Source organism: Hemicordylus capensis, chromosome 3 (assembly GCF_027244095.1).
Source record: "Hemicordylus capensis ecotype Gifberg chromosome 3, rHemCap1.1.pri, whole genome shotgun sequence".
Classification (NCBI taxonomy): Eukaryota; Metazoa; Chordata; class Lepidosauria; order Squamata; family Cordylidae; genus Hemicordylus; species Hemicordylus capensis.
In genome coordinates, this window is record NC_069659.1 from 30,041,758 (window position 1) to 30,055,359 (window position 13,602).

General features: G+C 48.8%; 3 protein-coding genes across 3 annotated transcripts in view; 1 reads left to right on the plus strand and 2 right to left on the minus strand.

The window, feature by feature from the left end:
- The window catches only part of LOC128350307 (vitelline membrane outer layer protein 1-like), a 42,950-nt gene extending 40,842 nt beyond the window's left edge, over positions 1 to 2,108 (minus strand). The window contains exon 1 of the mRNA XM_053308408.1: positions 2,090 to 2,108. The gene's annotated coding sequence lies outside the window, so the exon portion shown is untranslated. The remainder of the gene's footprint in view (positions 1 to 2,089) is intronic.
- Positions 1 to 13,602, minus strand: part of LOC128350309 (vitelline membrane outer layer protein 1-like) — a 381,353-nt gene that overhangs the window by 309,390 nt on the left and 58,361 nt on the right. The gene's annotated exons all lie outside the window — the stretch shown is intronic.
- The window catches only part of LOC128350308 (vitelline membrane outer layer protein 1-like), a 46,432-nt gene continuing 43,104 nt past the window's right edge, over positions 10,275 to 13,602 (plus strand). The window contains exon 1 of the mRNA XM_053308409.1: positions 10,275 to 10,500. The gene's annotated coding sequence lies outside the window, so the exon portion shown is untranslated. The remainder of the gene's footprint in view (positions 10,501 to 13,602) is intronic.

A 13,602-nucleotide genomic window follows, 5' to 3' on the forward strand; every position in this document is an offset into this window, starting at 1 on the left:
ATTTGGGTGTCATCAGCATACTGACAACACCCTGCACCAAATCTCCTGATGATCTCTCCCAGCAGTTTCATGTAGATGTTAAACAACTTTGGAGATAATACGGAGCCCTGAGGCACACCATTCAAAAGTTCAGATTTTGAAGAACCGCAGTCTCCAAGGAATACCATCTGGAACCTGCCCGAGAAGTAGGAGCAGAACCAATGCAAAGCAGTGCCTCTAACTCCCAGCCCCCTCAAACGCTCCAGAAGGATACCATTGTCGATAATGCCCCCCCCCAACATACAAATATCTGGGCCAGGAGACCTGGCCCTCACCCTCACTGTCCCCTGAAGTGGCTGCCCCAAAGGGGCAACCCCCTTTGGTGTCACCCCTTTGGTGGCAAGCCCGCCAGTGGTGGGCCCGTCGCCACTGGCTGCACCTTATATAGCCCTGAGCAGGCAGCTCTAGGCAGATGGAATCCAGGAAACTGCCACGTCACCCTCCTTCCCAGGCCTGAATCCTGCAAGGCCTCACCTCAGCACAGCAGACAGACAGCCAGGCTTGCCTAGAACACGTTAGAAATGTGACTTCTCGGGCATTGGCTCTCTGCCCTTGGTTTTTGCTACTGACCAGTAGGGGCTTAAGGATTAGAGGTAATGAGTAAGGGAATCCCTCTTGATCCATTCTTTTGCTCTGCTCTGGGTCCACCTGACAGGTAGTGTGTGGAAATGTTGTTGTAATATATCCTGCCAGTAGGTGGCACTAGTATTTGCTAGTAGTGATCTTAGTTTCTGGGCAAAATACAAGGTGCTGGTTAGCGGTTATAACCTATAAAGCCCTAAACAGCTTGGGTCCTGGGTATTTAAGAGAACGACTTCTTCATTATGAAACCCACCACTCATTGAGATCATCAGGAGAGGTCCGTCTGCAGTTGCCACAAGTTTCTCTGGTTGCTACTTGGGGATGGGCCTCCTCCGCTGCCGCCCCGAAGCCGTGGAACATGCTCCCTGCTGAAATAAGAGCCTCCCCATCTCTGACAGGTAAAAGAAAATTCTTTAAAGACTCATTTGTTCACCCAGGCTTTTAATAAAATGCCATTTTAATAGTTTTAACACAGTTTTAAAATATTGTGTTAAGGTTTTAAATTGTAATGTGGTTTTTTGTTTGTTTGTTTTTTGCTGTCATTTATTTTAACCAATGTTTTAATTTATCTATGGTCATTATTTAACTAATGTTTTAACTTTTCTGGGTTGGGGTTTTGTTTGTTTGTTTGTTTGTTTTTTGTAAACCGCCCAGAGATGTAAGTTATGGGCGGTATAAAAACATGTTAGTTTAAGTACTACTACTACTACTACTACTAATAATAATAATAATGACTCGATGTCTGGATAAAACAAACCAGTCAATAACACCTGTCTGGCTGTTTAAACAAGAAATAATAATAATAATAATAATAATAATAATAACAACAACAACAACAACAAAAAGCAGCTTTACTGGGAACAGCCTATATTCTGCAACGATATCTATAACAACTGACAATAAAATTCAGCCATCCCAGGTCCTTGGGAAGGACTCGATGTATGGATAAAACAAACCAGTCAATAACACCTGTCTGACTGTGTACACAAGAAACAATAATTTATTCGATTTCTATACCACCCTTCCAAAAATGGCTCAGGGCAGTTTACACAGAGAAATAATAAATAAACTGGAGGCAGAGTCCCTTCATTCTTCCTGCCTGTACTTTTTGTTGAACCCATCTCTTCCTGTTACACAATAAAGTAGTCTTAGCCTATAATGGCTGCCTTTCTCTGAGCTCTCATGACAGGTAGACTAATATTCTCAGGCTACCTCCTTCCTTCTTCTTCCTCTCTCCCTCCAGCACCATGAGGTAGCTAGATGCAGGACACAGGCTTTCTGTCTTAGCACATAATTTCCCTAATAAACCTTTTGGACCTTAAGTATCAGTCTCCAGCAGGGGCGTAACGATAGGGGGGCAGGCAGGGCACATGCCCTAGGCGCCACTGATGTGGGGGCGCCACACCAGTCCCTGCCACCCCCACCCCATTGCCCACCTGCCCGGCCCCAGGGCCCCTCAGCCACTTGCCTCCAGCTCCGGCTGATCAGCGAAGCCTAGGATCAGCAAGGCCTGCAAACAGCAGAGCTCTTCTCTCCCTGCCTCTCAGCTGATCGGTGGGTGGAAGGGGCTTCCGGAGAGGCCTCCGAGTAGACCTCTCTGAAGCCTGAACACAGCAGGCCCCAAGCAAGTCAGGAAGGAGGAAGCAGGCAGAGTTCTCTGCAGCAGCAGCATTGCAGCAGCAGCAGACCCTCTGCCCAGACCATCCCGAACAGCTATTGCTAGGTAGTCTGTGAATTCCTTTTTGTGGTTCCCCCACCCCTATAGGAATCTGCTTGCCATAGGGCTTTGATATGGGTGGTGGGGCGAGACTGATAAGTCTCTGAATATTTAATTTAAAACAGACTGAAAAATGTGCTGGCTTTAAAAACAAAAACTATCTAAAAAGGCCTATAAGTGGCTTGTTTCAGGGCAGAAAATTACAAAAACTTCTGGAACAAGTATATTTTATTTATTTTCATTCTTTCATTCATAAATGTACTTATGTTCAAGTTGTTTTGCAACCCAGAAGGTTTGAGTGAGAACTGTGAAGCATGTGTTGTGCTTTTATTTTATTTTATTTTATTACTGCTCCCCAATAATTTGCAGGGATTTCAGGGTAAATCTGGCCAACATATGAATGCAGCACCTCTATTCCAGAGGAGATGTGTGTTAAAGGGCTTTAAAAGCCTGGTGTGAAAAACCTCCTGGAATCAAACTTTACTGAATTTGTTCAGAATTCTGAGAAAACAAACATAGGCTCACCCTGCATGGTTGAAAGTCTCCTTTGCTAATCTGCAGCGAGGGGGCCATTTTAATAATTAGCGTTGCTAGTGTGTTCTAGGCATTAAAAGTAGCACAAATATATATTACTCAATGTATATCACTATATACTGTGAAGTGTGTATGTGTGTACAGTGAAATGTATTTCTAGGCAGCATACTTATTTTGAAATATCAGACTTAAATCCTTGGGGGCCTGGGGTAGGTGGAGGCCCTGGACTTTGAGTGGCTGGGGGCCCATTTTGAAATCCTGTCTCTGGAACCATTCCAACCTTGCTCTGCCCCTGGCAGAATAGTTATATATGTATTGATCACATGGGTTTCTGCACAGCACCTGCACAGAAGAAACTTCCATGTAGAAAATGTGTCTCTTGTAAATTGACCTTGAATTTTCCAACCATGACTGGGATATCTGAGAGTTAGAGTCAATAATAAAAGAACAGCACACTGCTTGTGACAGGAAGGGGCAAATTACAATGATTTCTTAGTCTGGCAGGGGCTGGTTTTGGCCCTGGCAGAACTTGGCTGTCTGCTCCTGTTGCAAATTCCTCTGTCTAGTGTGGCAAACTAATGTATCCTCCTCCCTCTTGGTGTCAAAGTAAGCACTGGTGTGGTAAATGCACATATACCCCATCATGAGCCATCAGTCATCATAAGACAAAGGCTGGCAGGAATCATTCACTGGTTTATAGACACACACACACACACCACCACCACCACCACCTTCTACTTCCCCTATTTTGCTAGTGGCTATTTGGGCAGGTGATCCTCTAGGACAAAGTCATGTTTTTTTAAAGAATGAGACAGAGAAAATGACTCTTGGAATCCTCGAATAACTCCTGACTGTTGTTCTAAGTCTTTTACAGAGATGGCTCATTTTTTCAGGTTTTGATCAACAACCATGTCTATATGGTACAGTGTTCCTTTTAACAGGGATTTCCAGATATTGTTGACTACATGTCCCATCATTCCTGTTTGGACAGGGGCACAATTTCAGTGCTTGCCCTAGACGCCATTTTCCCTAGTTACACCTCTGGTCTCCAGGTACTCTTAATGAGCCCCCTCTCCTCACATACACATCCTCTGCTGCAAAAAGGCCTCCCCTCCAAAAAAACAAACTAGGAGTTCATGAACAGTGTGGATTCAGATGTAGCATGATCTTAAGGTGGAGCTTTTCTAGGGCTGAGGAGCCAACTTGAATTCTTAGTTACACATCTAGGTTACCCACCTGGAGGGAACATGTGGTTTCTGCCTTGGTGTGGGTTCAGATGTTTATTTTATTTATTTATTTATTTATTTATTTGTTTGTTTGTTTGTTTTCTTTAACATATTTTCACACTGCCCCAAACTCACGCCTCTGGGCAGTCTACAACAAAACCCAGAAAAGTTAGAAGATTAGTTAAAACAAATAAATAACAACAAAAATTAAAACGTTGGTTAAAATAAACGACAGCAAAAAGTTGAAGCATTACAAAAATTTAAGATTTCAAAACAGTATTTTAAAACAATGTTAAAACTATTAAAACAGTATTTAATTAAAAGCCTGGGTGAACAGATATGTCTTTAAAGATTGTTAAACAAGTGTCCGAGATGGGCAGGTTCTTATTTCAGCAGGGAGAGCGTTCCAATAATATGACTGTGGACAGCTGTGTAACCTGGATTGCACATACATTCCACATACTATGAGGCTATCATCGCAACCCCTGGAAAGCAGGTTAAGGGAGCCCCGCCCACTTTCCAGTGGTCGTGTTCTGCAACGGGAACCGTGTGGCTCCCAGCAACAAACCTTTCTAAATTTCCACCATTAAATGAAGTTAGGGGAGTGAGCGCTCCGCTAACCCCATTTCCCTGATTGTGAATTGCCATGGCATGGCTCCACGCGACTCACGAGAAGACTCACGGTGACTCATGAGAAGACCCCCGACAAGGAGGCTCCAACAAGCCTCCTGCCACAGGGGTCTCCCCAGAATGCCCCACGTACTTGCACGGGGCATTCTGGGACTTCCTGGCGGCCCCCGAACCCATCTGCCCCAACTGGCTCCATGACGGAGTCAGTAGTGTGGGCGGCTGATCCGGCTGTCCAGGGCTAGCAGCATGATCTTCTGCAGGGAGAGTGGGCCAAGCCCAGTGGTCCTGCAAAACCCTCCTTGGCTCTCCACACTGCTCATGTGGAGACCCTCTATGTGTGAACCTGCCCAAAGTCTTAAATCTGACCTCAGTTTGTCTGTCCAACAGGAAATGTTATTTTACCCCTAGATCAGATGCTTTAGCCAGACTACCTTAGTGAAAGCAGCATGGCTTGTCCAAGATCCGATTATCCCCCAAGAGAGCCTGACTCTTCAGGGCAGACCCTCCCAGTTCATGACAGCCCATGCTCCAATACCAGATTTGCCCGATTACTAATTTCTTATCCCTGCTGTCAGTATCTAATATTCACAGTATCTAATGTTCATTGTCAATATGCAATAGCAGTTTTGCATTCTGTCCTTCCCTGTTTCCTGAGATACTTATTGTAGCAATACTAAAGGAGGCAACAGAAATGGGTTTGCTCTTATGCTAGTCTAGACATTTGGAATTACATGTCCAAGACACAGAAAGAACCAAATTGCTGCCAATGTGGGTGGCACTGGATGCCAGAATAATCTTCTGAGAAGGTAGCCAGCAAAAATTCCTGGCAACTCTGAGCTACTGATCGGAATCAAACACTAGCAATCTCTTCATTTATGGTCAGGGAGACTGTATTCACTACTATTGCCTTGTTTTTCACTTTCGTTCCTAATCTTAAAAGTATTTTCCGGTTACTACGTGAAGCAAGCTCTGGACCCTGGAAGGCATCCAGTGCAAATTCCCAGGAACTCTGAGCTGTTTCCAGGAATTAAAGCATTATCTAGAATGTCAGTCAGTAAATCTATTTTATCAATTATAGGTCATTGCACAATCTTTTGGGTCAGGTTTAGGCAGACTTCAATAGGGATGTGCACAAATTGAATTTTGTGATTCAATTCGAGCTCAAAACTGCTGCTCTCGAATCTGGGTCAATTTGATTTGAATTTGATTCAATTCAATTCAAATTCAAATTTATTTGGCCCAATTTTTAAGGACTAAGGGGCACCAAAGCAGGTTGGGTGGCAGGGCTACTGGATTGATGTCGCTCCTCAGCATGCTCTGCATACTTCACAGCTTGGGAAAGGTTTCAGACAGGGAGATGGGTGGGGTGGGGACGACACTATTCAGTGTGCTTTGTGCACCGAGCAGAAGTGGCTGCAGGCCATTGTACAGTGGCCAATAAATTGTGGGGGCTCCAATCCATCTACAATGGACTGGACCCAGAAAATCCTGCTTGTACCTTTGGTCCTTGCAAACAAAAATCCACTTCTGGTTTGCTGGTAGACCTTCTGCAGGGCCAAATTGGGGCCCCTACAGTTGCTTCTTTACATCTAAAACCATCACATATGCATGGCCAGATTAGATACTTAACTTTGTCTCTAGTTTGGCCCTAAGATCACCCTTTAAAGGTCCACTAAGTTATTGGGCATCAGGTCAGGGCTAGTGCTTCGTTGCAGAATTGGAGCAAATGCAAGAAAATGGCCAGAAAATATAGAGACAGGAAAAGGCCACGAGGGTTAGGGCTGTCTAGGCCAGCCAGTGCGGCAGCTGAATTTCACCTCTGAGCTTCAAACACACACGTAAATGTGCAACTAGCTGCACACATGACAACAGCTAATGTTACTCCTTCTTGATCTACTTTGACCTCCAACTGAGGCTGCACGTCTGTGTGTGCACGAGTAATTCCCATGGGAAAGCATGCCTGTTTCATAAATATGGGCAGTTTTGCATCCACAGCCATATTGATTTCTCTATTCCCCCTGTCAGCACCTTCACAAGGTGGGTATGGTGGTACAGGATTGACCAGCACCTTGGTCTGACCCAAGACATTTTGCTGGCTGAAGTCAAACGCCAAATGACGCTCCATCCCAATTGAGAATGGAAACCCTCCCCCAGCCCATGAAAGTACATATTTTTTCATCTGCCTCAACATAGCATTGCCACATGTCCAGAGCTCACTTGGAGAGTCCAGGAACTGGACATTCTGTCCAGGATGTAGTAAAAGTATTCTCCTGGATATGAAATGTCTGGAAATTTGAGTGGAAAGATTGCTTTAATGAACTTTACCCATTTCCCTCATGCTTCTGTCCAGGCATTGTAGCTACATGGTATCAATGTTTAAAAGCCCCATATGCTAACCCTTTCTCTGGTACTAGTGCTGCCCACTGACTAGGCTGGCTTTCTATATATGGCTCATTAAACCCTCATTCCTGCATTATATATAGGGTTAATGAGGATGGTAGTGGCCTCTGGGTTTTGTGTCTAACCCTCTCCTCTGCTACAGGGGAAAATGCACAAAACAGTCAGTGAGCATTACTGTCAAGCACTCTTTCCACACCTGGTCAAAAAATTAGGGAATTAAAATTTGCTGCTCCCTATTGATTGTGTCCAGGGATTCTCTCTGTCAAATATAGCAACCCTAGATCAACCCCTCAAACACCATACAATACGTGAATGAGGCTATTCACATGATGGGAGGAAATCGGGCTAGCAGAAGTTCTTAAGCGGGTCACCCCCTTATGTAGCCCGGCAGTTAAACCAGGTTTGCGGAGCGAGCGCTCTGCAAGCCTGGTTTTTCTGCTCGTGAGTTCCCACAGCACAGCTACTCACAAGGAGACCCCTGATCGGGAGGCTCAAAAGAAGCCTCCGGGCTCGAGGGTCTCTCCAGCATGCCCTGCACACTCATTCAGGGCATGCTGGAGCTTCCAGGGGCCGCATGACCCCCGATCCTCCCAGCCCCTGCTGGCTTCGTAACGGAGCCGTAATGGAGCTGGCAGTCATGTGGGCGGCCAATCCGGCCACCCAGGGCTTCCGCCATGCCTGTGAGCAGGGTTTGCTCACAAATCGTTAAGCCCCTAGAGGCTCTTTTCACGAATCATGAGAAGAGCCTCAAGATCTACCAAATACAGTGGATATTCAGGATGAGCTGGGCCAGACTATGAGGCTCTTCACTCGATTTGTGTGAGGAGCTGTAAGCGGGTTTGCAGGGAGAGCGGGCTTAGCCCTCTCTCCTCGCAGACGATCAAGAGGCACCCCTGGGTGGCTGGATTGGCTGCCCACATGACTGCTGGCTCCATCATAGAGCTCGCGGGGGCTGCAGGGATTGGAGGCTGTGTGCAATCATGTGGGGCATCCTGAAGAGACCTCCCGAACCTGGGAGGCTGCTTGCAACCTCCTGGTCAGAGGTCTACTCGTGTGTCGCCACGTGCCATGGCAACACATGATGAAAAAGATGAGGTTAATGGAGCGCTCACTCCGTCTAAGGTGAGGGGTATTTATGGAGGCTAGTTGCTGGGAGCCACACGGCTCCTGTTGCAGAACACGATCACCCTCAGAGTAGGCTATGCTCCCTTAGCAAACTATTGGGAGATCATGAGAATAGACTCTATGAGCCTCTTCACTTGATCAGAGTGGGGTGGTTGGGGCTTGGGTGATTCCTAGCCCCAACCTGTTTGCATGCCCATAGCCTCCGTTTGGTCCTGCAAACCCTGCTCATGCATGATCATGGCAGCAGCAAGCACAGCACATGGAAGTCCGCCCAAGAATCGAGGGAACCTTCTCACAATGCCAGAAAAAGGGGGAAAGCTCATTACACCATAGCTGGGGTTCGATTGGCCATGAGGGGAAAGGGGGCAGGGCAAGCCCCATTCAAGCCATCCTAAGCAAGTGAGCACAAAGAGGCGTGTGCGGAGGAGCACATTCACTGCTCATAGCCCTGCCAACTGCAGCCCTCTCTGGAAAACATGGCATGTGACTGCCCAAACCTGAAAATGGATGGGGAAGTGGACACACAATCAGAAAATCCAGGAACTGTCTGCACAGAGTGGAGAGACACTGGGACGGACCTTTAAACCCATTCAGAATTCCAGGGCCCGGTCCAGTGTTGCAGTGCATGCAGATCTTCTGGTGTGGGGAATTGCATGAGAGGGGAGCCCTCATTTTCAAGCTACCCTGGGAGAGTGGGGTCGCCGGTTTGGGGCACTGTAAAGGATGCACATGACCATATGGGTGGAGGAGCTCGCAGATGATATGCTTTGTCAGTGGCAGTTAGCAGTCACCAAGGAAAGCATTCCCCAGGGCACCCCTCCCCTCGGCTTTGCTCCATACAGCAACCTGGCTCGATACAGAGCCCCAGTTAGCCTGTCGGTCCCATGAGGCAGTGATTTGTGGGAAAAGGCAATGTTTTGCCATAAGGCATCAAGACTGAATTTGCTCGGCATCTCTCTCCCCTCCCACTGATAGTTTGCCTTATGAGTTTCACTCTCGTGACTGAGCAGTGCGCCTCCCCTGGTCAGGTGGCTGGCTCATAGGGCATGTTACTTGGCATGTAGACTGTTAAACGATGGATCTCAGGTCAAGTTTAACCCGAGACTAAGGGTGACTATCCCTGCACCCACCCCTTTGATTGCTCTGCTAACAAGGATGTTATGCCAGCAGAAAATTTGTGTGTGTGTGTGTGCAGCATTCCCCCTCCCCCTCCCCCAGTCCTGGCAACCCCCCCACCTTGCTCAGCTCAGCTCATGGCGCGGGCGCCTAAAGTCTCTAGTCTTCGTCATCGATGTGACATCACTCCACTGCGCTCACTCCCCGCCCCCCCGCCACCAGTTGCGCATGCGTGTCGGGAGGAGGGAGGACATGCGCATGCGTGTCTGGCCTGGGAGGAGAGCTCTCGCCACCTGCACGTGGACTTCGTCTCTTGCATGTGCTTCGGCGCAGCGAGGCAGGGGGAGTCGGACTAGAGCGAGCGTTTGTGTTGCTGCTGCCTGGGGCTGTTTCTGTGTGTGCACAGAGGAAGGAGCAGAGGAAGGATTCGGCTGCCTGCCTGCCTCATCATCACAATGCAAGCAATAATAAAGCCAGCGTAGTGGACAAGGACAAGGTGTGTGTGTGATCTCTCTTAAAATGTATTTTTGTAATTAACTGTGTTAACTTGGGCTAGCTGTGTCTAGTTCCTGACCGGCTGGCTGGTGGGAAGGAAGGATGTCGCTCAGGTCAGGTGACGGGGGAAGCAGCAGCCTCTTCGCCGTCGCAGGCACACTGCGTGTGAACTATTTCCTTCCAATCCCAAAATGTCTTGAATGGATCCAATGAATGTGTGAACCAGGAGTAGTCCTTCTCCCCTGCCAGCCTCCCCGCGATCTCACTCCTTGCCTGTGGCCCCGCATTTCTTGCTCAATCCTCATGTTCCTACAAATGCTCCATTTCTCTCTCTTGCAGGGCTGCGCCTCCCGGCACGGCTCTGTCCCTACACACAGCCCCACCCCCAGCAGCAGCACAGGAAGCTCAGGATCAGCTTCCTACCACCTATTCCTGGCGAAAAAGCAGCCACTCCGCTGCCTGCTTTTCCCTATTTGTACCCAGTATTGTAGCCTGTTCCTTTCCAGCAATTCAGGGAGGAGGTGGACTAAACTAGCCTCCGCTCCAGTGTCCACCAGGATAGACCTGGGAGAGGAGAAGTCTTCCGCTACTGGAAAAAACCCTGGCAGGAAAAGCGTTTCCCGGCTCTAAAGCAGAGTAAGTCCTCAGAAGAAATTCACTTGAAGCAGACTGGGAGGGGGAGAAGGACTACTCCTGTGTCACCCGCCCCCCCCGCCCCTGCCAGCCATCCCTCAGCCATGCGCTGGCAGAAATTCAAAGTAGACACACAAAGGTTTGGCAGGATGGGGTGGCCTGCAGCCTTCTCTCTCTCCCCAAGCCTCCTGCCCCATCCTTTCCCTCTCCCCCCCTGCCCTGTCTCCATTCTCTCTCGTGCAAAGCCTGTGTGTGCGCAAGAGAGAGTGTTTGCAGCCTTGGCAGGGAGAGGAGCAGTGAGCAGAGGCAGTGGCTGGGGCAGAGGAAGGGTGGGTGGAAGAGGAGGAGGTTGTATGTACACTAAGGAGAGGGGTGGTGGGGAGAGAAAGAGATGGTGAGGCTTTCCGGAGAGCTTCTCTCCAGTGTCCTTTCAGTGCACACCCAGCAGCAATCCTTGAACTGGAAAAGTCTTCTTTCTGTGTGATTTGTATTTCTACTCTTAGACTCTTTCTGCTCTTTAACCCCACCCCCCTCACCCTTCTAATCTTTGCGGGTCGGTTTCCCTCTAGGCTCAGCTTGGAAGCTGAGGAGGGGGAAATGGTGCAGGCTCTCAAGCAGCCAAGAGGCGATTTTCTGCTGCTTTTTCTGGAGTGAAAGGTTGTTGGTTTTACAGTGGAAGCAGGCCCTTACTGTTTTCACAACAGTAATGCACTTCGCTGAGACTTGAGCACTACTGACCCTGGCGACTGGCGTTGCTCATGAGTAAGTCTAGGGAGCACAAACCCCCAAAGGGGAAGAGGCTGGTCCCTGGACGGGGAGACCAGGTTCTGTGATGGACCTTTAAACAGGTCCAGTCTGGTATTGCATCATATGCAGATCTGCCAGTGTGGGAATTTGTGGGAGAGGAGAGCCCCAGGTTCTTGGTGCTCCAGGACAGTGAGGTTGCCCTTCGGGGGCACGGGCAAGGGTGCACACGTCCACAAGGGTGCACACGTCCACAGCCGCCACAGGTGGGCTGCTGACAGCTACTTGGCAGCAGTCACCATGACCAGTACAGCACTTGTAGAGGTACCCGTCCTTGCGGCTTTCCTCAATAGAGCATCCTCACTCAGTCTTGAGCATCTAGTGGCCTGGCACTCTCGCGAGAGAGCAGTCCATGGGATAATGGGTGGCAAGCGCTCAAATACCACCTAGTAAATTTTACATTAGTATTCACAGCTGGGAAGGGTTGCAGAATGCAACAAGAACATCTCAGAGTACCCCCCACTCCTCACATATGGTTCTTCTCATGAGTAAGACTAGGACTGATTATCCCCAAGGGGAAGGGGCTGGGCCTCCCACCCTCAACCTTTCTGTTAAAAAACTTGAACTTAACTGCTCCAGGATCCCTACTTGGGGCTGCAGCCATGGGACACCTCCCTCCACCGGCACATGCTCCTTTTAACATTGTGAGGCATCTTTTAACGTGGTGATTCTCTTTATTGAGCAGGGGGAGAGTAACTCGCCCTATTCACCCCCAGCACAGTATTTCCAGTGACTGTTGCTGGTGTCTATCTTGTGTTTCATTTTAGACTGTGAGCTCTTTGGGAGCAGGGATCCAACTTATTTATTTGTTATTTCTCTGTGTAAACCACCCTGAGCCATATTTGGAAGGGTGGTATAGAAATCAAACAAACATACAGACTAGGGATGTGCATGGTCCGGAGCAGTCCGGACCAGCACCAAAGGGGGGCCTTTCGTTTAGGGCGGGGAGGGCTTGTTTACCCCTCCCGCCTCTTTGCCCCCGCCAGAGGCCGTATAGTATCTAATAAATGGGGCGCTGTCCCTGCCGCCGTCCCTGCCGCCGTCCCGCCCCCCTCCCCCCGCCCCCCCTGAGTGCTCACCGCATTGTTTCTTAGAAAAGAGAGGAGCCCGCCGAACAGAGCTCCTCTCTTGGCAAAGTCTGTGAAGCAACTGAGGCCTGGGGCGCGCGTGCGTGCGCTACAATGTCTAAACTTCCGCTGGAGGCCCGGAAGTGGTGCTTCAAAAAACCTAGTTGCTCACCTAAGGAGTTAGCAATAAACTCAGAGCTGTAGATGTCAGGTTCCTCTTCCAGGTTCTTAATCTCATGCCAAAGATGGGTTACTATCACACCAGTCCTTCCCTCCTGGAATATGCCCTCATCTCAATAAAAGCCTGGTTCCCTTGAGTTCTCTACATTACACTTGGAGTTTCTCAGTCCCTCTTGGTCCCTTTTCCCCTCAAAATTGGGATCCTGTAAGCTATTGACAATGTTGCCACATTAGGAACAGGAAGGAAAGGATGAGAAACGTTGCTGCCATCCAGGATCTTAGACAGATCAGGGACGGTCCAGGAGTGCACATTATGAGAACAGTGCACAAATACCTCCACGCCTTTTATAGATCAGTGGATCCAAATTCCTATAGACAATAGCAGTACATTCTATAGGTATTTTGGAAGCCATTCGACCACAACCCCAGATAGCCTAGAAGCCCGCAATAAAAACAACCCCTATAAAAAGCCTTTCAACTCCTGTCCAGCGGAATGGCAGTAGAACAATGACACTCTGTCTGTGTAAGTATTGAAATTTGGACAAGTGCACACATTTCCGTTAAAAGGCAGGCAGAACATTCCACAGTATGTCAGCCAGAGAGAGCTCAGAAGGATTCAGTCTAGGTCAATCCAGCAACAGTGAAAGCAACCTAGCCTCTTCCACAGTTCAAGCAGGAAAGCATGTAGATGTTAAACAGCATGGGAGACAAGACCGAACCCTGCGGGATCCCACAGGCCAACTGCCACGGGGCCGAGCAGTAGTCCCCCAGCACCACCTTCTGGACCCTCTACTCAAGAAAGGACCAGAACCACTGCAACGCAGTGCCTCCGATTCCCATACTCGAGAGGCGGCCCAGAAGGATACCATGGTCGATGGTATCGAACGCCGCCGAGAGGTCCAGCAGAACCAACAGGGACGCACTCCACCTGTCTAGTTCCTGGCATAGGTCATCCACTAGAGCAACCAAGGCAGTCTCAGTCCCATACCCGGGGCGGAAGCCAGACTGAAAAGGGTCCAGATAATCCGTATCATCCAAGACCCTCTGCAGCTTG